The sequence below is a fragment of the Lutra lutra genome, chromosome 17 (genome assembly GCF_902655055.1).
Source record: "Lutra lutra chromosome 17, mLutLut1.2, whole genome shotgun sequence".
Taxonomy (NCBI): Eukaryota; Metazoa; Chordata; class Mammalia; order Carnivora; family Mustelidae; genus Lutra; species Lutra lutra.
Window position 1 is genome coordinate 51,701,514 of NC_062294.1, and position 26,380 is coordinate 51,727,893.

The 26,380-nt window shown below is 41.1% G+C and overlaps 1 protein-coding gene and 1 pseudogene across 1 annotated transcript in view; one reads left to right on the forward strand and one right to left on the reverse strand.

The window, feature by feature from the left end:
• The window catches only part of CARD8 (caspase recruitment domain family member 8), an 81,232-nt gene that overhangs the window by 28,050 nt on the left and 26,802 nt on the right, over positions 1–26,380 (reverse strand). The window contains exon 1 of the mRNA XM_047711461.1: positions 1,082–1,210. The gene's annotated coding sequence lies outside the window, so the exon portion shown is untranslated. Of the gene's footprint in view, positions 1–1,081 lie in introns of the transcript that reaches the window.
• On the forward strand, positions 4,847–5,982 carry LOC125089468 (density-regulated protein-like; annotated as a pseudogene).

The following is a 26,380-nucleotide window of genomic DNA, read 5'->3' on the forward strand; positions in this document are numbered from 1 at the left end:
CTGCCTGCCTCTCTGCTTACTTGTGATCTCTCTCTCTCTCTCTGTGTCAAATAAATAAATAAAATCTTAAAAAATAAAAAGATAAATAAGCTTAAAGAAAAAAAAATCACCAAAGGAAATTCAATGACATTTGGAGTATCAGGATTACAGAAAGATCAACAAAAATGGTAAATATCTGGGCACATATCATAGATTATACTCTTCATGTGTTCTTAAAACATATGCAGCAATTGAAAGCAAAACAGGGGCACCTGTGTGGCTCAGTCTGTGAAGTGTCCAACTCTTGATTTCGGCTCAGGTCTTGATCTCAGAATCATGAGAGGGAGCTCTGCCTCAGGCTCCATGCTCAGCACAGAGTCTATCTGAATTCTCTCTCTCTCCCTCCCTCTGCCTTTCCCCCTACTCATGCTCTGTTCATCTCTCTCTAAATAAATAAATAAAATCCTAAACAAAGAAAGTAAAAAAACATACATAACATTTTTACAATCGGGACCTTATTATACACAGAGGTAATATTGAAAAGGTACCATGGCCAAAATGGTGTTAAGGTTTCTAGATTCCACTTTAATTAGGACACTATGGATACGAGCACTGACACATTCAGGATGTATCTCTTCATTTCTAACACAATCACTAAGAAATACAAAACCATGTACCATAAAAAACACAATAGATAAATTAAGGTGGAATACTATACACTCTTCAAGTAAGCCCTAAAAAAGCCAAGAAAGGAAAGATAGCCATGCAACACAAAGGGAATAGACAGAAAACAAATATGAAAAGGGCTGCCCTAGGCTAAATCCTAACCAAGAATTATGTTAAATGCAAATGCCAAACACGTCATTTTAAGAGCAGAGGTTGTCAAAATGGGTTAAAAAAAACCCCAAAGGCAACTGACCCAACTCTAGGCTGTCTTCCACAAACTCACTTCAAATACAAGGAAATAACTGGGCTCAAAGTCAGAGGATATCATTACTTATGTCACGCAAACACTGGTCCAAAGGCAGCTGGGACGCATACAAAATGGCAGGGTCCAATGGCAGAACCCCAATGGCAGGCTCTGCCTATTTCTCTGACATACCTGCCAGGAGGGCCTCCCTCACAACCACTGGATGCTCCTCCTTTTCCCCCTCACTGCTTCTGTGGACAGCATTCACCCATACTCCACCTCTACAATCCACGGAGCTGTTCCATGAAGTTGTGTGTCCCAAGAATGTGCCCGTTCCTGCTACCAACCTATATACCAGAGACCAAAGGTTTTCTGCCAACGTCGGCATTTGCTTCCACTCCTGAACTCTATTCCATCAAGGGACTTCATCATTCTAGTAAAAATAGCAATGGATAAAATGTGAAAGACACAGCATATTAAAAAAAAAAATGAAAGCTCATCAATGTCATGAACGTCCTCAACAGGGAGTGTTTCGTAAGCCTTCCTGGCTTCTGTTCTGAGCAGGTAACAGCTCAGATGTAATGTTCACTGGAATTGCTTCTCACGTGACTCAGGAGACTTGGTCTCCCTGGGCCCTGTCAATCATAACCACACCTGGCCTTGCCTTCCTCTGCCCCGATTTCCAAGAAATGTATCAATGGATGAAATGGGAATTTTTTTAACTTGACTTAAAAAATATTTAGTATGAAATAAGAGGCTCAATCTCACGAAACAAACTGAGGGTTGCTGGGGGTGGGGGTAGGGATAGGGTGGCTGGGTTATGGACATTGGGGAGGGTATGTGCTATGGTGAGTGCTGTGAAATGTGTAAGTCTGACGATTTACAGATCTGTACCCCTGGGGCAAATAATACATTAAATGTTAATTAAAAATAATTTTAAAAATATTTAGTATGAATATTCCTACTCTCTTGAGATATTGTTGAGGGGAGGATATGATGATACAGAAATAGGTATCTGCCTAGTTACACATCAGTCCTCAATAAAACCTGTGTGGTGGCTGGGTGTCACCTGGACCACTTTTGTCTTAGACACTGAACTCAATGATCACATGTCTGTTTATCCACTTTCCTTCTTGTTTTTAAAGATTTATTTTATTTACTTATTTATTTGAGAGAGAGAGTGGGAAGAGGGGCAGAGGAAGACAATTTCATACAGACTCGCCACTTAGTGCGGAGCTGAGAGCAGAGCTCACTCTCACGACCCCAAGATCACGAACTGAGCTGAAATCAAGAGTCAGACACTTAAATGATTGAGCCACCCAAGCACCCCTGTTTATCCATTTTCAGTGCAGAACACGGGATTCTCTCTTCCTGAGTATCGGCCTGAGTCACTGCTATAAACTCTGCTGGCTGAGGTAGGACATCAGGTAAGGATCTCTTTGCTGAAGGCTTCTGAAGAGTATCTCCAGGGCCTGGGGTCCTTTCTTTTCCACCATCCTCAGCAGGGTCTCATTCTTCCTCTGCTGTGTCGGAAACTGCTGCACCAGCTCCTTCTCTTCTTCGGTGAAGACCTCACTGTCCTGAAGATCATCTAGTACTCCATTCAGGTCCCCCAGCCTGGCTCGCAGGTGCCGGTGGTTCTCCTTCATAAATGTCTCAACTGCACACAAGAAACAGTTGCAGACTCAGAAAGGGATAACTCACTTATGGGGTTCAAGATGTATGCTCAGTGTAATCACACAAACACACACACACACTATATATATATATATATATATATATATATATATTTTTTTTTTTTAATTTAAGTAGCATTGAGTCCATTTCCTGGGTTAAGGATCCCATTGGAACATTGATATACCTAATGGAACCCAATTAAGTAGAAGGTCACTCACTGCCCACCCAGGAAATAAATCAGAGGAAGTAACAGTTTCTCCAATATTCTATTTCTATTTCTAAGCCAATATGTGAGGAAATGTGAAAGCTATGATAACATTATCATACTATTCTACATAAATCATCCTCCAGGCAAATGTATTTTAGACACGAAATACCATCATGAAGTGAGTACATTTTGACAATAAGTGATGCTATTCTTTTAACCCTATAATACTGGGATTGTGATAGTGCAAAATTTATACGTTGAACACACATATAAGTTGGTGGGAGATTTGCCGATTGGAGCCACCATTTGGGAAAGTCACTAGAGTCTGTTTACCATGAAGCCTTCCACATGGTCTTACATGTTCTTCCTAAAAGCCCTGTTGTTCTTTCAAGTTCTGATCAATTCTGTGTCCTCCCTTCAGCAGCTGATTAGTCTCTATGTATGAAAAGAACTATAAAATTGTCCAGAACATAAAATTAAATTGACTTTCTGTTCCTTCTGATTCTTATAATTAGCATTTCCTGTTCACTGCCTCCTACGTATGAGAGGGTCCAATTCTCCACAGCAACAGCCATCCGCATCCCAGGCAAACTTGACCAGTGTCTACACTTTTGTTTCAACTCAACATTGACTCTAAGCTGGCAATAGATTTATTTTCTTCTCTGAGATGGAGCATAAACAGACCTTCTCCTCTGACACACTTCACTAAAAGAGGTGAATAAGGTGCATAATTTGTTTGCATAATTTGTTTTCATCCCCCCAAATTTAAACCTCATATTTTTACCTACCTGGCTTCACCAAAGTGCGCCAGACCGAAGTCTTGCATGTTTGTTCGGTAACTTCAAAGGTGATTGGTTCCTCCATCTTCCCGGCAAAGACTTTAGAGAATGACTGGGGTTCTCCAGGACTCCTGTAGGATAATTTCAACTCCTGGAAGAAGCACAGCAGTTGACTTAAAGTATCAGGGGGTTGATGTGGGGGTAGAAAGGCCTGTTTGCCTGCAGTGAACTGGTCACTGAAATATTAGCCATTTCCTATACAGTCTCGTGGCTGGTTGAGGGAAAAACAAAAGGAGAATGGTCAACAATCTTTTAAATTTACAATTTTAGGAATTAGTATTATTCCATGGAAGGAAAAGTAGCCCAAATCCTATCAGGATATGGTTTGGAGAATAATCACCTGAGATACTAACCCTTTCCTTAAAAAAAAAAAAAAAGTACAACGGGACTGGAAGAGATTATGCTGAGTGAAATAAGTCAAGCAGAGAGAGTCAATTATCATATGGTTTCACTTATTTGTGGAGCATAACAAATAGCATGGAGGACAAGGGGAGATGGAGAGGAGAAGGGAGTTGAGGGAAATTGGAAGGGGAGGTGAACCATGAGAGACTATGGACTCTGAAAAACGATCTGAGAATTTTGAAGGGGTGGGGGGTGGGAGGTTGGGGGCACCAGGTGGTGGGTATTGTAGAGGGCACGGATTGCATGGAGCACTGGGTGTGGTGCAAAAATAATGAATACTGTTATGCTGAAAAAAATAAAAAAATTTAAAAAAAATAAAAATAAAAATAAAAATCTTTAAAAAAAATAACAAAAAATAAAATAAAAAATAAAAATCTTTTTAAAAACTTTAAAAAAAATAAAGAATAAATCACTTCACCAAAGGAAATGAAGGCGATGTGATTAAAAACTAAAGCTCTTTTGCACAAACAATGGCCACTAGCCAGGAGGGGCCATTTAAAATCTCAATTCAATTCAATTTAATTCAACTAAATTAAGTTAAAATTTAGCTCCTCAGCTGTACTATTCACTTTTCAAGGGCTTCATACCTACCTGTGGCAAATGGCTACCATATTGGCTGATGCAGAAGGGAACATTTCCAGCATCCCAGAAAGTTCTACTAGACAGTCCATTAGACTCTCAAAAAAGAGATGACTTGGACAAAGTGAGGTTTCTTAACCAGATATATGAAGAGTAGAACCAAGGGGACCTCTCAGACCAAATGTGGCTTGGCCATTTTATGTCTTCTCCTATTACGTGGTATCCAAAGTGGTCACACTTCACTTCTTTTGTTTAAGTTGCCCTGACTGGGCATGTGTCGCTTCAGCTGGTGGTAGTTCAAGGAGCAGAGGCAGCAGGGAACTGGGCTCCCATCTGGGTTTGGGAGATGACTGCTAGGATTTCTGAATCTGGTGGTCATCATGGCCAAGGAGATCAGGCAATACCTGAGGGCAAGTTAGATGCACGCTACCCACCCTGAGTCCTTGACGGTGCAGTCTGTTCACTACCAACAGCGTGCACTAGGTATATTTGCCCGAAGTTGCTAAATGCAGACAGTGCTTAGAAAAAAATGTTCCAAATGAGTTTGCAAAGCTTACTGCAGAAAATTCACAGAAACAAGAGGCGGGACTTAGTGAGAGTCAAGGCACAACAGGGGAAGAGGGAGAAAAGAGCAGAAGAGAGGTGGAAGGGGTCAAATAAAGTAAAAAAGGAAGACAATACCACAAAACATTAGGATTGCCAATATCCCAGAGCAAAAAAGAAATATGTAAGAGGAATATGTGGCATTGTGAATTTCAAAAGTGGCCTTAAAGAAGCTCAAAGAGGGGCGCCTGGATGAGTCAGTCGGTTGTGCATCCAACTCTTGATCTCGGCTCAGGTCATGATCTCAGCATTGTGAGATCAAGTCCTGAGTTGGGCTCCTCTCTTGGCTGGAGTCTGCTTGAGATTCTCTCTCTCCCTCTCCCTCCACCCTTCACCTCACTTGCTTCCACTCTCTCTGTCTCTCTTTCAAATATTAAATCAAAAATTTTAAAAAGAAACAGAGTTGGGGTGCCTGGATGGCTCGGTGGATTAAAGCCTCTGCCTTTGGCTCAGGTCATGATCCCAGGGTCCTGGGATTGAGCCCCACATCAGGTTCTCAGCTGAGCAGGGAGCCTGCTTCCCCTCCCCCTCTGCCTGCCTCTGCCTATTTGTGATCTCTGTCTGTCATATAAATAAAAAAAATCTAAGGAAAAAAGAAACAGAGTTTTCATTTTTTATTTTTTCTCAAAGAGTCTGTGGTGCCTCAGTAACAGGAGAGGATGAAATCATCATTCGGGGAGGCCATTACAGATGACATACTCGATGTCATTCAGGAAAAATGAACAGAGGTGGATGATGACAGCATTGAAGACCTTGGGAGAAGCAAAGAAATGACTTTGGAATAAAAACATTGAATTAGCAATTGACTCATGGGTACAATACTGCCCCATAGGAGCGGTCTCCAAATTTGACTGCACCTGGGAAGCTTTAAAGAAAAAAAAAACAATAAATGGGTCACAGCACAGACCAATCAAATCAGGAGGCAGAGGCAGGACCTCAGCATCATTACTTTTTTTTTTCTTAATCAGAGAAAGAGACAGCGCACATGTGAGCACAAGTAGGGGGGACAGCAGGCAGAGGGAGAAGCAGGCTTCCCACTGAACAAGAAAACCAACACAGGACTCGAACCCAGGACTCCAAGATCTTGACCTAAGCCGAAGGCAGATGCTCAGCCAACTGAGCCACCCAGGCGCCCCAGCATAATTACTTTTAAAGCTTCCCAAATGATTGCAATATTTAGCCAATGTTGAAAATCATCAGATATAGGGTGAGCTAGTGATTCATGAAGGAAATGCCTGACTGCGAGAAATGTGCCTGAACATAGGTGATATTTTTTGCAGTCAAATGCTCTACCACTGAGCTATACTCCCTTTAGGTGATATTTTCTGGATAAGGACAACCAACTCTATCCGATCTCTGTCCTGAGGAGTTGGAAATGTGGAATGAATCAAGACCAGGGGAATCATGAGGCAACAGTCCTAGCTCCTAAGAAGGGGTGTGAGAAAGAGGACCGAAAGCATTGGTTTCTGGGGGTACAGTAGTTATTGCATGATTGATACCATAGGATCATGAAATGTCTAATTTCACTGACATTTTCTTAGATTCTCCTGATTTCTTGCTCTATACATGTAATCCTTGATCTACAGATTCCTTCAACATGAAAGGGATTCACAGAGGAACTATACATAGACCAAGGCTAATAAAGATGCATATTTGGAGAAATGGAGTTAAAAGAAAGGATTTGTAGCTCTTTTCTTAAAAGGGTTTTGGGCAAGCCAGGGGAGAGAAACTTGACCTGCCCTCCTAAGTCTTGGTGCTTTGTCTGAGGCTACAAAATCAGCCATGGTTTATGTCAGCCCCATGCAAAGCACTGAGAGGAAATACACTGCCTTCTGTTCTCTGCTTGTGCACGCTGGGTTCCAGTGGGTGGCTGAGGTCGCGTTTAGGAGGTGGGAGGAAGCCACCGGTGAGTGCGAGCCAGCTCATCCCAGATCATGGGATCTGACTGTTACTTTTCCAAGAATTTAGTAGGTAGAGTGTTAAACATGTTAATATAAAATTAAATTATATAAAATTTTCATTTAAATAGATCTATATTACAGAGATAATAAATGCTGAAACTTAGGACTTTCTAATTATTTTACTACATCTTATGATACTCTGTGCTCTTTTGTTTTTAAGTCTAGTTATTTATTTTTTTGTAATCTCCACACCCAAGTTGGGCTTGAACTCAGGGTCGCAAGATCACAAGTTGCATGCGCCACTGATTGAGTCAGCAAGACACCACCATACTCTGCTCCCTTTAAGTTATTTCCATCTATGATACCTGAGCGGTGAAAATACTCTGTAGTTGGGCTACTGCACACCTATTTCCAACGTCCTGTTCAGGGACAGCATGTTGGTAGTTTGAAATCCGCCATGATGGAAATAGTCACCCCACAGAAATTGGCAAACACTACCACCAAAGGCTCTCCCCTTTCCCTGAACATTTTCCAGCATGCCCCTTCACAACCCCAGCCCATCCTTCCTCCTCATCAGCAGTCACTTTCCCAGGCACTGAGTTGGTTACTTTCATTCATTCCCAGCTCAGCCAATGACACAGTGATCTTTGCAATTGTTGCTGCCTTTCTGTGTACAGCTTCTCAAGACCCCTTCCTGAAGGAAGAGGTAGTTGTCCTCATTCAGAAATTCCTGGGTTTGTTGGTAAGACTGGATAAGCTCATTCATCCTCCCCCTGATTCCTGTATCAATGACCCAAATCCCCTGATTCTCTTGTGCCCCTGTGATATCGAGGAATGGAATCCAATACTACCATCAGCTTTCCCCGGGGAATCATTTCCCTTACTTGGAAACAGCTCCCTCCCAAGACAGAGGTTCAGTAGCAGGGATGTGTGTTGTTGGCCCTGTTGTTATCATGTCTTCATAATCTGAGGAAGGACAAAGCTGGAGACCCTCATCCCATGTCACATAACAACTGTATAGTGATTCACCATAATATTCACTGGAAAACAGAAGGGAACTTATGTTACGAATACAGCATGGCAGTCTGGTGACAGGACAATCTCTGTAGCACGACTTTATGTTCATTAAAAGCCCTAGACCCCATGCTTCATCTTTAGGGAAACCTTCTCTCAAGCCCCCATGACTCCACCTCACCCTCATTATAATGGATTCAGCTGTGTCTCTGTGTCCCACTCCACATTGCTCTCTCCATCCCGGGGAAGAAGAACTCACTCAATTCTCAAATCCTAGTACTTCATGATAGGCCATTGACCTAATCATGATAGGCCATTGTTGAGAATTGTAAGGAGAAGATTCCTAGCTTATATTCTGCCTTTACCCATCGCTGGTGTCCAAGAGAATGGGACTCTGTTGTGATTAAAATTCCAGGACATCAGTGAGATTATGTATGTGTTGTAAGGACCCACGTAGTACTAAGGCTCCTCTTCTACCTCTGGTCTCCATGTGGTGAGGGACACATGAGCATGCTAAGAGGGAAGGAAACGGTGGATATCAGGCTTGTTTTCATCTTCCACTAGGGATCCTCATCCAGATATGGAACTGGAAAGCCCTAAGCTAGGTGATTTCTTCTTCTCACTTGAGAGCTGGTCTCTAGTCTCCCTTGCCTGATTGAGACCAAGATTGGGGTTAGGAGCCAGGGAGTATCTTTTGGGCCAACACCTGCACTGTGTAACATGAGAGCCAGTAGTCACATGTGCCAATTTAAACTTAAATTTGGGGACACCTGGGAGGATCAGTTGGCTAAGCGTCTACATCTGGCTCTGGTCATGATCCCAGTGCCCTGGAATTGAGTCCCATCTGCCTCCTTGCTCAGTGGGGAGCCTGCTTCTCCCTCTGCCTGCCACTTCCCCTGCTTGTGTATGTGTCTCTCTCTTGCAAATAAATAAAATATTTTTAAAAAATAAAAAATGAACTTAAATTTTAAGTAGTTAAATTTGAAAATCAGATCTTTGCATGAGATCTGCTGCCTTTTTGTGTATAGCTCCTCAAGACGCCTTCCTGAAGGAAGAGGTAGTTGGCCTCATTCAGAAATTTCTGGGTTGGTTGGTAAGACTGGATAAGCTCATTCATTCTCCCGCTGATTCCTGTATCAATGACCCAGGTCCCCTGATTCTCTTGTGCCCCTGTGATATCAATGAATGGAATCCAATACTATTATCAGCTTTCCCCGGGGAATTATTCCCCTTACTTGGAAAGAGCTCCCTCATAAGATGGAAGTCCAGCAGCCAGGACATACGGTGTTGGCTCTTCTGTTATCACCTCATATCCTAAGGAAGTAGGAGGCCTGAGGTCTGTCACCTTTTCCACAGTAAGTAGAGATCTAGCACAATATTCACTGGAAAACAGAAGGGAACTTATGTTACGAATACAGCATGGCAGTCTGGTGACAGGACAATCTCTGTAGCACAACTTTATGTTCATTAAAAGCCCTAGACCCCATGCTTCATCTTTAGGGAAACCTTCTCTCAAGCCCCCATGACTCCACCTCACCCTCATTATAATGGATTCAGCTGTGTCTCTGTGTCCCACTCCACATTGCTCTCTCCATCCCGGGGAAGAAGAACTCACTCAATTCTCAAATCCTAGTACTTGTTGTAAGGTTTTGTTTCATGATAGGCCATTGACCTAATCATGATAGGCCATTGTTGAGAATTGTAAGGAGAAGATTCCTAGCTTATATTCTGCCTTTACCCATCGCTGGTGTCCAAGAGAATGGGACTCTGTTGTGATTAAAATTCCAGGACATCAGTGAGATTATGTATGTGTTGTAAGGACCCACGTAGTACTAAGGCTCCTCTTCTACCTCTGGTCTCCATGTGGTGAGGGACACATGAGCATGCTAAGAGGGAAGGAAATGATGAATATCAGTCTTGTTTTCTTCTTTCACTGGGGATCCTCATCCAGATATGGACCAGGAAAGCCCTATGCTAGGTCTTTTGCTCTTCACACTTGACAACTGGGTTCTTATCTCCTGGGGTTAGGAACAAGGGAATGTCCTTTGGGCCCAGACCTTCAGTGTCTAATATGATAGCCACTAGCCAATCGTGCCTATTTAAACTTAAATTTAAATAATTAAATTTGGAGGTCAGTGCCTCACTTGAATTAGTCCTATTTCAAGTGCTCAAACACCACAAACGGCCAACAGTTTCCATAGTAGACACGAATATAATATGAATATGAATACGGATATGAAGTATGTCTCTCATGGCAAGAATTCTATTGATGACCTTGACCTTAATCATCTGCTATATTGAGCTGACTAGAGACTGGCACTGCAGTGGCACTGGTTCAACCAGATGAAAGGGATCTTTGAGAAGGGGTGGATGGATGAAGGAACTGAGGAATTCTTGTGTTCATCAGCAGCATTTTCCAGCCTGGCAAATATCACCTTGAGACAAAGCCTGTATCTAAGTTAATAGTACTGAGTCAGTGTCAGTTTCCTAGTTTTGACAATGACTATTGTTATAAAAGGTATTATCATTAGAGGAAGTTGGTTGAGTGTACATTTTTGCTCCTTCTGTACTATTTTCATTACTTCCAACAGTCTTAAATTATCTCACAATAAAAAGTTATAATGACAAAAAAGAAAGGACAAACACACTGATTTTTTATGCAAATCTCTGTGAGACAGAGGGACAAGATCCAAAATCTTCCCTTTTCCCCCTCTGAATATAGTGTCCCTTACCTACTGTACTGTAGACAGCGTGAGCCCTGAGGAGTGTGGGGGACCATCTGACTTTGACTTGATGGGTCTGTGCTTCCAAACCAGCAGCACCCACACAGCCTGGGAAGACACAAGGGGAGTTGTGATTTCATTTTGTGCAATGAACTTGGTAGTGGAACGGTCTCTTCGCTGTGATGGAGAGGAAGTAACACAAATTTTATATTCCATCTTCAGATGTCCACCCTGGGATCCACTTATTTCACAGTGTTAACTCTTCCTCTGTCCCTGCTTAGCAGACAGTGATGTCATCTTGGGAGGCATGCCTCATTGGACTCTCAGCCCTTCACGTCCATCACATCTATATGTAATACCTGCTAAGACTGACTACAGACTTGTATATAACTTGTTTAATGATACTACTTCTTCTAAAGTAAGTGGTAAGAAATTCCTTCTTCTTGTGCTATTCTTCACCAGTCCTAAAAAGGAGGGAACTTTTATAAAGTTGTACAACACTGGATGAACTATACTTCCCCCAAAGGAACATCTGTTTAGTGTGAGTTTGTCGTGACTACGGAGACCAAAGAGACAAGAATCCACAGGCTGGCATCACCATTTCCTAGAACTTATACTCATATCAAAATTGTGGCTTCACTCTCTGGGCTAAGTATTGGTTTTCTGACTTTTAAATAAGGATATAACACAGGGGCACCTGGGTGGCTCAGTGGGTTAAGCCTCTGCCTTCAGATCAGGCCATGATCCCAGGGTCCTGAGATCGTGCCCCGCATCGGGCTCTCTGCTCAACAGGGAGCCTGCTCCCCGCCTCTCTCTCTGCCTGCCTCTCTGCCTACTTGTGATCTCTGTCTGTCAAATAAGTAAATAAAATCTTTTTTAAAAAATAAATAAAATTTTAAAAATAAGGTTATAACACAAATCCTTGTGATGATTAATCATAGAAGGACAATATTACTTAGTACCCAAATTAGAAAACATTGTGATCCCAGAGAAAATAACCCACTTCAGTGATCTTCCTTATTCCCTGGCCTGTGGGGATCCTACACACGCCATAGTAGCTGAATCTTTGTCCAATACATTTACTGCAAGTTCTAAGACAATGGAAAAATGTGTGAATTGGTCACAGATGAGACATGAGACTCTGAAAGCATGCTGCTGGGGAGAAGCAGAAGGACTCATGGATGGAGCTTAGTGGGCTTGCCTGGTGCCATGGGATGGTCAAAAGCATGGCCATGGCATCAGGGAAAGAGCTGGAGGAACATCCATAGACTTGTTTGTGCTCAGATATGAAGTTGTGTGGTCAGAGTCAAGGTCATATTACCCCACGACGGAGAGAAGAAGTCTAAGTAATACATCTGGGTGCCCAGGCAGGTTTTCCACTTCTGGTTTGATGAGACACGTGAATAAGTAAAACTGTAAACAGAGGGGTGTCTGGGGTGCTCAGTCGTTTAGCCTCTGCCTTCAGCTCAGGTCATGATCCCAGGGTCCTGGGATTGAGCTCCACATCAGGCTCCCTGCTCGATAGGGAATCTTCTTTTCCCTCTCCCTCTACCCATCCGCCCTGCTTATATTCTCTCTCTTCCTCTCTCTGTCATAAATAAAATCTTTTAAAGAAATGCAAGCAGAGTCTTTTCTTTAAAAAAAAAAAAAAGCCAAATACTCTATTCTGTGGAACAACAATGAGATACGGAGGAATCAATCCATCAAGAGCCCTCAAAGGATAGATACATACCTTCTCCATGTCAGAGAGCATCTTCTGGATCTGTCCGAGGACATCTCCTGGATCTCTTCCTTAAGGGTATCTTTTCTCGTTGATCAGCTTGTGTGTTTATTTCTTGGCTATGTCTCTATTAATCCTGAGAAAAGAAAAGACTATTGTATTCAGAATAGTTGGAAGAACTTGCAGATAAATATTAGCTGTTCTATCTCCACACCATAGCCCAAATTGCTTATTGTCCATGCAACAGAAATACATCAGTTGATTTTTTTCCAGTAATGCTAGGTGCTTGCGAGAGAGACCCAGAAAAGATTATGAACTTTAAAAGTTATTTAATTTTATTTTCTGTGTAACCCTCTATATGCAAATACAAAAGATATAGAAGTAACTCCCAGATCAGAGAAGTAATATCACTAGGATGGCAGCAGCCTCCCATTCCCGTGACGAAGATCAGTAATTACACAGCTATCCATAAACAAAAACAACTCCAGAAGTCATCTGGCATCTGCATAAGAATTTGCAGCAACACAGTTGAGATACCACCTTACACCACTTAGAATGGCCAAAATTAGCAAGACAGGAAACCACATGTGTTGGAGAGGATGTGGAGAAAGGGGAACCCTCTTACACTGTTGGTGGGAATGCAAGTTGGTGCAGCCACTTTGGAGAACAGTGTGGAGATTCCTCAAGAAATTAAAAATAGAGCTTCTCTATGACCCTGCAATTGCACTACTGGGTATTTACCCCAAAGATACAGATGTAGTGAAAAGAAGGGCCATCTGTACCCCAATGTTTATAGCAGCAATGGCCACGGTCGCCAAACTGTGGAAAGAACCAAGATGCCCTTCAACGGATGAATGGATAGGGAAGATGTGATCTATGTACACTATGGAATATTATGCCTTGTCAGAAAGGATGAATACCCAACTTTTGTAGCAACATGGACAGGACTGGAGGAGATTATGCTGAGTGAAATAAGTCAAGCAGAGAGAGTCAATTATCATATGGTTTCACTTATTTGTGGAGCATAACACATAGCATGGAGGACAAGGGGGGGTTAGAGAGGAGAAGGGAGTTGAGGGAAATTGGAAGGGGAGGTGAACCATGAGAGACTATGGACTCTGAAAAACAATCTGAGGGTTTTGAAGGGGTGGGGGGTGGGAGGTTGGGGGTGGTGGGTATTGGAGTGGGCACGGATTGCATGGAGCACTGGGTGTGGTGCAAAAACAATGAATACTGTTACGCTGAAAATATTAAATTAAATTTAATTTAAAAATTAAAAATTAATTAAAATTAATTTTTAAAAATTAAACATTAAATTTAAATTAAATTAAAATTAATTTTATTAATTAATAAATTAAAATTATTTAAATTTTAATTAAATTACTGGAGGAATTAAAATTAATTTTAATTAAAAATAAATTTAAAATTAATTTAATTAAATTAATTTTTAAAAACTGGAGGGAAAAAACCACAGAGAATGGGAAGAAGGAACAGCTTCATTTTGCACACACCACCTTGCAACGTCTAGATTATGGAATTGGCTTTGTTCCTTAAACCTCACGAACCAACCTCTGCTAGCTTCAGACTTGTCCTCTGCAGCCTCCACATCTCTCTCAGCCATCAGAGAATGGAGGAGAGTCAGGGCCTTGGTCTGGATGAGGCTTTGGCTCAAGGGAATGTTGAGGCTGCTTTGATCTTCCATCCAGACCATTATTTCTCTGCATCAGCAATAAGGGTGTTTCTCTTCCTTATCGTCCATGTGTTGGATAACACTGAGGCCACTGACAAGGTATTAATTAGCCCAATTTCAACAGTGATGTGTCTCAGGGGCTAGGGAGGCCTGATGAGAGGGAGAGAGATGGGGAGAGGCAGGCCAGTGGGGCAGTCAGAACACACACAACATGTGTTGATCAAGTTCACTGTCTTATGAAGGCATGGTTCATTACAACAGTAGCGTCAAAGATGGCTCACTGCACGTCACCAGAACACATCATGATAATGAAAGTTGGAAACATTGTGAGATGTACCAAAATGTGACACAGAGACACAGTGAGAAAATGCTATTGGAAAAGTAGCAGTGGTAGCCTTGCTCGATGCTGGTGACCCAAACCTTCAGTCTGTAAAAAAGGTAGTGTCTGCAAAGTACTAGTGTTGCAGGATTTCTCTTCCCTGTGTGCCCCTGGTTCTTGGTCTCACCTCTCTGCGGAATGAGAAGGTGCAAATGAAAAGGTAGGATAGGTGAAGAGTGCCAGGCAATAAAGCAAAGTTTATGGAGCAATAGGAAAGTTTTCTTGAGCAACAGTACAAAGCTTACAAGGATGGGGGGGGGGGGGGGTTTTATGGGCTTGTTGACAGGCTGCTTTAACCTGGTTAACCGTCAAAACCTGTGTCACCCAATCAGGTTTTTGTCCCTGAAGCATCTATCTATCAGGCAGTTAGTTGATAAGGTGGGAAATGATGAAGGGCTCCTTCCAGGGTGGTCTAAATGCTTTTAAGAGAGGTTTCCTCTTAGGTGGGGGCTTCTTGTCCCTGCCTACCTTTCTTCCAATAATCCTTCATTACAACAGCATGAGGTGTACCTGAATATAAAATTCTTGCGTATTATGATCCATTTTCTACAACATTGGAGATTCTTCTAAACATTACTTAAAAGTCATTAAGTGGAATAAAATTCATCATTGCCTGACATATTAAAGAAAAAACAACAGTACAATGGGCAGATGACATGGCTGAACAAGTTTGAAGGGAGAAAACACAAATGTTCTGAAAAGATTTTAAGTTAATTTATTTAAGTTATCTCTACACCCAACACGGGGCTCAAACTCATAATCCCAAGACCAAGACACGTGCTCCTCCCACTGAGCCAGTCTGGTGCCCAAGAAAAGATTTTTGATTCATTACTGATTATAGAATTCCCCATGGAAGCCACCAGGAGATAGCATTCTTGCCCACAAAAGTGATGAAAATAAGAAAAGAGGACAAAACCAAGTGTCAATGAAGATGTAAAGCAATAGAGATTCAAACTGGTAGTGGATGGATTTTGGAGAAAACACAACCACTTTGGAGGATAATTTGGCTACATCTAGGGGAAAAAAAAGATTCAAACATTGAAATGCCTTGAATCAGCAACCCCGTTCTGTGAGTCTACTATGTGCACCCAGAAATGCACAGAAAATGTTGACCGTGTTATTGCTTGCTGTGATGAAGGAAGTAGAAACTAGCTAAGTGTGAATTCTGCCTCTAGCCCAGGACATACATGATCCCAGGGTCCTTGATGGAGTCCTGTATCGGGTTCCTTGCTCCGTGGGGAGCCTGCTTCTCCCTCTGCCTGCCACTCCCCCTGCTTGTGTGCTCTCTCTCTCTTTCTGACAAGTAAATAAATGAAATCTAAAAAAAAAAAAAAAAAAGAATGGATACATGGACCATGATGCCATCACTACATTAACCTGATAGAGTAATTAACGGGCACTCATTAGGGCCTCTGGTTGGCTCATTCATTAAAGCACTTGACTCTTAATCTCAGGCAATGGGTCAAACCCTATGTTGGGCATGGGGTCCACTTAAAACAAAACAAAACTGAGGAATTAATTAGAACCACACGCCAAACATGGGTTTTTCTATGCAAAAAGAAAAAAACATAGCAAGCAAACAAAAATAATGCCAATTAAAAGCCAAATTGCTAAAGAGATGTATTACAGCTTGATACTCAGCAAATAAAAATGTTCATATACATTTAGAAAACTATGAATAATGCAGGAAGATTAATGCCAGTTGCTGGACAGCAGTTAGAGCTGAGGGGCTAGACGGCTTCCAGAGGGAGCTCCATGCCCAGCCTCAGTTTTATCTAAAGTTTCTTATTATGCCTGTAATCTACTCTATTGAAAAGAAAGGTTTGTCTTTTAAAAGAAAGAAAGTCTATTACAAATTCTGCAAAAGTGAGTTTAATTTGGCTTTCTTCTGGCTCAGATGCCAGCTCTGGCTGACTCAGATCTACCACAACCCACGTGGCTGCTGGAGGTCATGAAGACTCACTTCCCCAGTGTTGCTGATTCCAAAAGGTGTTTGGAAATCGGCAGTCTGTAGCTAAGAGCTACTCTCATTTGTCCCTCCCACCGCTAAGGTCACACCACCTGCTCTTTTTTTTTTTTTTTAAGATTTTATTTATTTATTTGACAGAGAGAGATCACAAGTAGACAGAGAGGAAGGCAGAGAGAGAGAGAGAGGGAAGCAGGCTTCTTGCTGAGCAGAGAGCCCGATGTGGGACTCGATCCCAGGACCCTGAGATCATGACCTGAGCCGAAGGCAGCGGCTTAACCCACTGAGCCACCCAGGCGCCCACACCACCTGCTCTTTACTTGTAGTGCTTACCAGCTAAATCTCAGTTTCCCTGGAGCACAGAAAGGAGAAGGCAGGGCTGGTGGCTTGGAGATCTCCAGGCTGCTCTAGGTTCTATCTATCTGGGGAAGGGGCACCCCAAAGGGAAAAGTCCAAAGCTGAATCAAATGAGAAGTAGAGACCTCCCCTTAACAGAAGAAGCCCTGCCTTCTGTTACTTAAAACCTAATGGCTTCCCTGAGCTGGGGAGTATAATGAAGGACAGTTGGAAGAAAAGCAAGCAGAGACAAAGGGCCCCCACCTTAGAGGAAATCACCATTAAAAGGACTTTACACACACACACACCCACACACCCCCCCTGGCAAAAAGGAGCCTTCCACCTTTTCTCCAAGTGATCAACTACCTGATAGGTAAATGAGTGCATGGACAAAAATCTAATTGGGTGATAAGAGGCTTCGAGGGTTAATCAGATTAAAACAGCCTGTCAACAAGTCCATAAAAAACCCGTAAACTCAGGAACTGCAGTGGTAATCCTCTCTGGTCCCTCGCTCTCTGGGAGTTTCGCACCATGCTCAGTAAACTTTACTACCACTCCATAAATTTTGCTTGGCTGCCCATCACTCTTCATCTGGTCTATCTTTTCATTCTTCCAAGCAGAGTGACCAAGCACTGCAGGCATTAAAGGAATGAAAATCCTGCAACAGTTACTGATACTCATTTTAATTTTATTTTTTTTTAAAGATTTCAGTTTTGAGTGATCACTACACTCATTGTAGGGCTCGAACTCACAACTCCAAGATCAAGAGTCACACATTCTACTGACTGAGCCAGCCAGATGCCCCACTAATGGCAATTTAAAATGTTTTTATAATAATAAATTTACCTTAATGCTTATGTTGTTGATATTAATAATCTTGAATTGTTCATGGAATACTATAATTATGACAGGGAAACTTTATTTAAATTGAAATATATTGGGGAACCTGGCTGGCTCCATCTGTAGAGCTTGTGACTTTTTTTTTTAAGATTTTATTTATTTATTTGGCAGACAGAGATCACAAACAGGCAGAGAGGCAGGCAGAGAGAGAGGAAGGAAAGTAGGCTCCCTGTTGAGCAGAAAGCCCGATGTGGGGCTCGATCCCAGGACCCTGGGATCATGACCTGAGCCGAAGGCAGAAGCTTTAACCCACTGAACCACACAGGTGCCCCAAGCTTGTGACTCTTGATCTCTGGGTCATGAGTTCAAGCCCCATGCTGGGTGCAGAGATTAATTAATAAAATAAATCAGTCTCTTTTTTAAAATTAAAATATATATAATATATTGATATCATGGCTTGACTGACTTCGTCAAGCAGCCTCAGTTTTCTTATATGTAAAATGGCAATAAAAGCAATCCAAATTTCAGCATGGCTGCAATCTTGATGTCATTGTCCTAAGTAATGCTTCTCTCTCTCTCTCTCTCTTTTGGTACATTTAGGTAATCTCTGTACCCAACATGGGGCTCAAACTCACAACCCTGAGATCAAGAGTCAGGGGCTCCATCAACCAAGCCAGCCAAGCACCCCAACGCCCATCTTTCTTTTCTCTCAAACTATGCACAGCTTCAGCAGCTTTAGTTTTGATTCCTTTTATGTGCTAGTAATGATAATACATTGATTGTAACCATGTTTTCTTTGCAGATGAAAACTCTCTAACACACAAGTTATTAAAGTAGAATGCATTTATTGTAAAGTATATTTAGATCATCACCATATTTTTCTCAAGTGCCTATTTGCTTTATGACAACTTATTTTATGTTATTTATTTCTTTACTTAATTGAGAGAGAGAGAGAGAAGGAGAGAAAGAGAGAAAGGACATGAACAGGGAGAATGGCAGAGGGAAAGGGAGAGAGACAAAAAGACTCCTCGCTGAGCTTGGGGCCCAATTCAGGTCATGATTGCAGGACCCTGAGATCATGACCTGAGCAGAAGTCAGATGCTCAACCGACTGAGCCATCCAGGTTATTGCTTTATGGCAACTTTAAAGTTTATTTGAAAGTCATGTAATGGGTACAATTCCACCTGGGGAATTCCAGAAGACCAGCAGGGACTTGTAGCTAATATCAAATTTACCAATCATAGAGAAATGTAAAACTCCAGCTCTTGGGGAAAGAAGTATATCTCGTTCATGTTTTTTTTTTTTTCTATTATTCTTTAGTCCTTCAGTTTTATATTTTACTTTCCTTTTCAGCTATTTTCTTATTGTATCAGTTATTTTTTAAAGTTTCTTTAATTTTCATTTTTACACTTATGTTTTATATATTTTTCCCTTTTTGCTTCCTTTCATTGTATTCAACTTCATATAAATATATATGTATATATACACATATATTAGTTTTTCTTTCTTTCCTATTTTTGGAGTGAGTTTTTCCTAACAAACAGACCAAAATACACCCAGGATCTAGTTTATTGTTCTTCTCTGTTCAACTTCTTCTTTGATTTTATTCTCATTTTTATTTGTTTCTTTTCTTTTTTGTTTCTGTCCTCTTCTGATTTGTGTAGTGTATATTTTTCTGGTGTCATTGTTGCTATTTTTGTATTTTCCCTCTCTTTCATCTGTTTTTCTAGACATAAGAGCAAGACAGAAGAATTCACCCCAAAAAAGAGAACAAGGGGCAGTACTCACTGCCAGGGATTTAAGAATATGGATATAAGTACAATGTCTGAACTAGAATTCAAGACAATGATTATAAAGATACTAGCTGGGCTTGAAAAAGGCATAGAAGATACAAGAGAATTTCTCCCTTTCTGGAGAAATAAAAGAACTAGAATCTAATCAGGTAAAAATCAAAAAGGCTTCTACTGAGATTCAATGAAAAAGTGGGGGCATTAACTGCTAGGATAAATGAAGCAGAAGAGAGAGTCAGTAATATAGAAGACAAAATGATAGAGAATAATGAGCTGAGAAAAAGAGAGATAAACAACAGTTGGATCACAAGAGAGGATCTGAGAGATCAGTGATACCATAAAGCAAAAAATATTAGAATAATTGGGGTCCCAGAGGAAGAGGAAAGGGTGGCAGAAAGTTTATTTGGACAAATTATAACTGAGAACTTCCATAATCTGTGGAAGGAGACAGGCATTCAAGTCCAAGAGACACAGAGAACGCCCCTCAAAATCAACACAAACAGATCAACAGCTCGACATACAAGAGTGAAGCTTGCAAGATTCAGAGACAAAGAGAAAATCCTAAAAGCAGCTCAGGACAAGAGGTCCATAACCTACAAGGGTAGAAAGAAGACTGGCAGAAGACCTGTCCACAGAGATCTGGCAGGCCAGAAAGGACTAGCACAATATATCCAAGGTGCTAAATGAGAAAAATATGCAGCCAAGATACTATATCCTGCAAGGCTGTCTTTCAGAGTAGAAGAAATAAAGAGCTTCCAGGACAAAAAGAAACTAAAAGAATTTGTGATCACTAACCAGCCCTGCAAGAAATATTAAAGGGGGTCCTTTAAGAGAAGAGAGAGCCCAAATGTACCAAAGAGCAGAAAGGAACACAGACAATATACAGGTATAGTGACTTGGCAGGAAGTAAAATGGCACTAAATTCATATCTTTCAATAGTTACACTGAACGTAAATGAGCTAAATCCTCCAATCAAAAGACACAGGGTGGGCGCCTGGGTGGCTCAGTGGGTTAAGCTGCTGCCTTCGGCTCAGGTCATGATCTCAGGGTCCTGGGATCGAGTCCCGCATCGGGCTCTCTGCTCAGCGGGGAGCCTGCTTCCCTCTCTCTCTCTCTCTGCCTGCTTCTCTGTCTACCTGTGGTCTCTCTGTCAAATAAATAAATAAAATAAAAAAAAAAGACACAGGGTATCAGATTGGATTAGAAAATACCCTTCAATACGTTGTCTACAAGAGACTCATTTTAGACCCAAAGGCACAACCAGATTAAAAGTGAGGGGGTGGAGAACCATTTATCATGCTAATGGACATCAAAACAAAGCTGGAGTAACAACTCTTATATCCAAAAAATTATATTTTATTTTTTTAAGATTTTATTTATTTATTTGACAAAGAGAGATCACAAGTAGGCTGACAGAGAGAGAAGAGGAAGCAGGCTCCCTGTCAAGCAGAGAGTCTGATCCACGACCCACTCCCAGGACCCTGAGATCATGACCTGAGCCGAAGGGAGAGGTTTAACCCACTGAGCCACCCAGGTGTCCTATCCGATAAATTATTTTAAACCAAAGACTGTAATAAGAGATGAAGATGGACACTAAATCATGATTAAAGGGTCTTAAAAGATCTAACAATTGTAGATATTTATGCCCCTAACTTGGGAACAGCCAATTATATCAACCAATCAATAACAAAATTTAAGAAACACACTGCTACTCTTGCAATAATAGTAGGAGACTTTAACATGCCACTCACAACAATGGACAGATCATCTAAGCAGAAGATCAACAAGGAAAAAAGGGCTTTGAATGACACACTAGACCAGATGGATTTCACAGATATATTCAGAGCATTTTATCCTAAAGCAACAGAATACACATTCTTCTCTAGTGCACAGGAAATGTTCTCCAGAATAGAACACATACTGGATCACAAATCAGGTCTCAACTAGTACCAAAAGATTTGGATTATTCCCCATATATTCTCAGACCGCAGTGCTTTAAAACTTGAACTCAATCACAAGAGAAAAATTGGAAGGAACACAAATACATGGGGGTTAAAGAGCATCTCGCCAAAGAATGAATGGGTCAACCAGGAAATTAAAGAAGAATTTTTAAAATTCATGGAAGCATATGAAAATGAAAACACAGCTCTTCAAAATCTTTGGGATGCAGCAAAGGCAGTCCTAACAGGGAAGTATATAGCAATACCAGCCTTTCTCAAGAAACAAGAAAAGTCTCAAACACAAAACCTCACCTCACACCTAAAGGGGCTGGAGAAAGAACAGAAAATAAAGCCTAAATCCATCAGGGGAAGAGAATTAATAAAGCTTAGAGCAGAAATCAATGAAATAGACACCAAAAGAACAGTAGAACCGATCAATGAAACTAGGAACCGATTCTCGGAAAGAATTAATGAGATGAAAAACTCCTGGCCAGACTTATCAAAAAGAAAGTGGAAATGACCCAAATAAATACATGAAAGAGGAGAGATAACAATGAACACTGAAGAAATACAAACCAGTATAAGAACATATGAGCAACTATATGCCAACAAATTAGGCATTCTGGAAGAAAGGGATGCCTTCCTAGAAACTTATAAACTACCAAAACTGAAGCCAGAAGAAATAAAAAAAAAAAAACTGAACAGAAGCTGTTTCAAAAAATAGAAATGAAAGGGCAACTTCTAAACTCTTTCTAGGAGGCCAACATTACTTTGATCCCAAAACCAGGTAAAGACCCCGCCAAAAAGGAGAATTACAAACCAATATCCCTGGCAAACATGGGCACAAAAACGTCTCACCAAGATACTACCCAATAGGATCCAACAGTACATTAAAATGATTCTTTACCAAGATCAAGTAAAACTTATCCCTGGGCTGCAAGGGTAGTTCAACATCCACAAATCAATCAGTGTGATACACTGCATTAATAAAAGAAAGACAAGAAGCATATGATCCTCTCAATTGATGCAGAAAAAGTATTTGGCAAAATACAGTATCCTTTCTTGATTAAAACTCTCTGCAGTGCAGGGATAGAGGGAACATACCTCAATGTTATAAAAAGCCATACACAACAAGTGAATGTCATTCTCAAGGGGGAAAAACTGAGAACTTTTCCCCTAAGGTCTGGAACATGGCAGGATGTTCACTATCACCATTGATGTTCAACATACTATTAGAATTCCTAGGCTCAGCAATCAGAAAACAAAAAGAAATAAAATGCATCCAAATCAGCAAAGAAGAAGTCAAACTTTCACTCTTTACAGATGACATGATACTCTATGTGGAAATCCCAAAAGACTCCACCAAAAATTGCTAGAACTGATTCAGGAATTCAGCAAAGTGGCAGGAAATAAAATTGATACATAGAAATCAGTTGCATTGGGGCACCTGGGTGGCTCAGTGTTTTACAGCCTCTGCCTTCGGCTCAGGTCATGATCCCAGAGTCCTGGGATCGAGCCCCACATTGGGCTCTCTGCTTAGCAGGGAGCCTGCTTCCTCCTCTCTCTCTCTCTCTCTCTGCCTGCCTCTCTGCCTACTTGTGATCTCTGTCTGTCTAATAAATAAATAAAATCTTAAAAAAAAGAAATCAGTTGCATTTCTAAACACAAACAATGAGACAGGAGAAAGAGAAATTAAAGAGTAGATCCCATTTACAATTGCACCAAAAACCCTGAGATACCTAGGAACAAACGTAACCAAAGAGGTAAAGGATCTGTACTCTGAAAGCTATAGAATACTTATGAAAGAAATGGAGGAAGACACAAAGAAATGGAAAAACATTCCATGCTCACAGATTGGTAGAAATGTCTATTCTATCCAGAGCAATGTACACATTCAATGCAATCCCTATCAAAATACCATCAACATTTTCCACAGAGCTGGAACAAATAATCTTCAAATTTGTATGGAACCAGAAAGACCCTGAATAGCCAAAGGAATATTGACAAAGAAAACCAAAGCTGGTGGCATCACAATTCCGGACTTCAAGCTCTATTACAAAGCTGTAATCATCCAGATGGGGTGGGACTGGCCCAAAAACAGACACATAGATCAATGGAACAGAATAGAGAACCCAGAAATGGACCCTCGACTCTACGGCCAACTAATCTTCAACAAACCAGGAAAGAAGGTCCAATGGAAAAAAAGACAGTGTCTTCAACAAATGGTGTTGGGAAAATTGGACAGCTTCATGCAGAAGAATGAAACTGGACCACTTTCTTACACAATACACAAAAATAAACTCAAAATGGATGAGAGACCAAAATGTGAGACAAGAATCCAACAAAATCTTAGAGAACACAGGCATCAATCTCTGTGACCTCATCCACACCAACTTCTTGCTAGGCGAATCTCTGAAGCCAAGGGAAACAAAGGCAAAAATGAATGATTAGGACTCCATCAAGATCAAAAGCTTCTGCACAGCAAAGGAAACAGTCAACAAAACCAAAAGACAACCAACAGAATAGGAGAAGATATTTGCAAAGGTCTTATCAGATAAAGGTCTAGTATCCAAAATCTATAGAGAACTTATCAAACTCCACCCCCAAACAAGTAATCCAGTCAAAAAATGGGCAGAAGACATGAACAGACATTTCTTCAAAGAAGACAGAAATGGGCAACAGACACATGAAAAAATGCCCAACATCACTCTGCATCAGGGAAATACAAATCAAAACCACAATGAGATACCTCCTCAGACCTGTCAGAATGGCTAAAATGAATAGGTCAGGAAACAAGAAGTGTTGGTGAGGAGGCAGTGAAAGGGGAATCCTCTTATACTCCTGGTGGGAATGCAAGCTGGTGTAGCCACTCTGAAAACAGTATGGAGGTTCCTCAAAAAGTTAAAAATAGAGCTACCCTATGATTGAGCAATTGCACTACTAGGTATCTATCCAAAGGATACAAATATAGTGATCCAAATATAGTGACCCAATATTTATTGCAGCCATGTCCACAATAGCCAGACTGTGGAAGGAGCCTACATGTCCTTTGACAGATGAATGGACAAAGAAAACGTGGTATATATATACAATGGAATATAACTCAGTCATCAAAAAAATGAAATCTTGGGGCTCCTGGGTGGCTCAGTGGGGTAAGCCTCTGCTTTCAACTCAGGTCATGATCTCAGGGTTCTGGGATCAAGTCCTGCATCAGGCTCTCTGCTCAGCAGGGAGCCCGCTTCCCCCTCCCCCTCTGCCTGCTTCTCTGCCTACTTGTGATCTCTCGCTCTCTCTGTCAAATAGATAAATAAAATCTTAAAAAGAAAAATGAAATCTTGCCATTTGCAATGATGTGGCTGGAACTAGAGGTATTATGCAAAGTGAAATAAGTCAATCAGAGAAAGACAATTATCATATGATTTCACTCGTATGTGGAATTTAGGAAACCAAACAGAGGATCATGGTGGGAGGAAGGGAAAAATAAAATAAGACAAAACCAGAGAGGGAGAGAATCATAAGAGACTCTTGACTCCAGGAAACAAACTGAAGATTGCTGGAGGGGAGTTGAGGGGAGGACAGAGTAACTGGGTGATGGACAATAAGGAGGGCACGTGATGTAATGAGCATTGGGTGTTTTATAAGACTAATGTATCACTGAACTTTACCTCTGAAACTAATAATACACTATATGTTAATTAATTACATTTAAATTAAATTTTTAAAAAGAAAGATTGTCCAATATAGAGTACCATTGTTAGGTTGGCCAGTGACAAGGGTGACAAAGGACTGGACTGAGAATAGAGTAACATAGAGTAGAGCAACATTTCCTTTTATTCCAAGAAAATATTACATGTGTTTGTTACCTTGTGCTTTCTGTTATTATTAGGGGTAAATAAAATGAAGCCTTTATTTTTCCCAATCTGACTTTCATTGCACATTAGTTGGACAGTATCATGTGTGTGTCACTACTGATATATTTTGATATGTTTCTACCATATATTTTCTGATTTCTACTTTGCTTTCTTATTTTAGGATTCTTTCTTAACCTTTCATGGTTTAAGTTAGGTTGAGAATGTTTTCTTGTTCCATTTTTTTTTCCTCTCTCTTTCCTGGTTTTGAAATAATCATTTTCTCTATTTTTTTATGATGACTTGAAAATTTTAGTGCACAATTTTTTAAAATAAAGCTTTCATTTTTTAAAAGTAAGCTCAACACCGGGTGCCTGGGTGGCTCAGTGGGTTACGTATCTGCCTTCGGCTCAGGTCATGATCTCAGGGTACTGGGATCGAGTCCCGCATCGGGCTCTCTGCTTGGCGGGGAGCCTGCTTCCTCCTCTCTCTCTCTCTGCCTGCCTCTCTGCCTATTTGTGATCTCTCTCTGTCAAATAAATAAATAAATAAAAATCTTTAAAAAAAAATAAGCTCAACACCCAATGTGTGGCTTGAATTCATGGCCCTGATATCCAGCATCACAGGCTGTACTGACTGAGCCAGCCACCAGTCCCAATACCCAATTTATTTTATTTTATTTTATATATATTTTTAGATTATCTTTATTTTATTTGGGGGGGGGTGGATGAGGAGAGAGAGAGAATCTCAAGCAGACTCTGCACCTAGTGGAGAGCTCAGCCCAGGTCTCCATCCCACAACCCTGAGATCATGACCTAAGCTGAAATCCAGAGTCAGCAGCTTAACTGACTAAGGCACCTAGGTATGACTGTCATGTTTTAAGGAGAGAGCCCTCCAGACCTAGACCCCCACCTTCAGCCCCAACAAAAAACAGGACCCCAGGCCCATGGTGTCTCTCTTATAATGAGTATGTCCTGCTTTCACCCCCCAACTGAGCATGCCACAAGGCTGATACCTACTGTCCTTCAGACCTTCT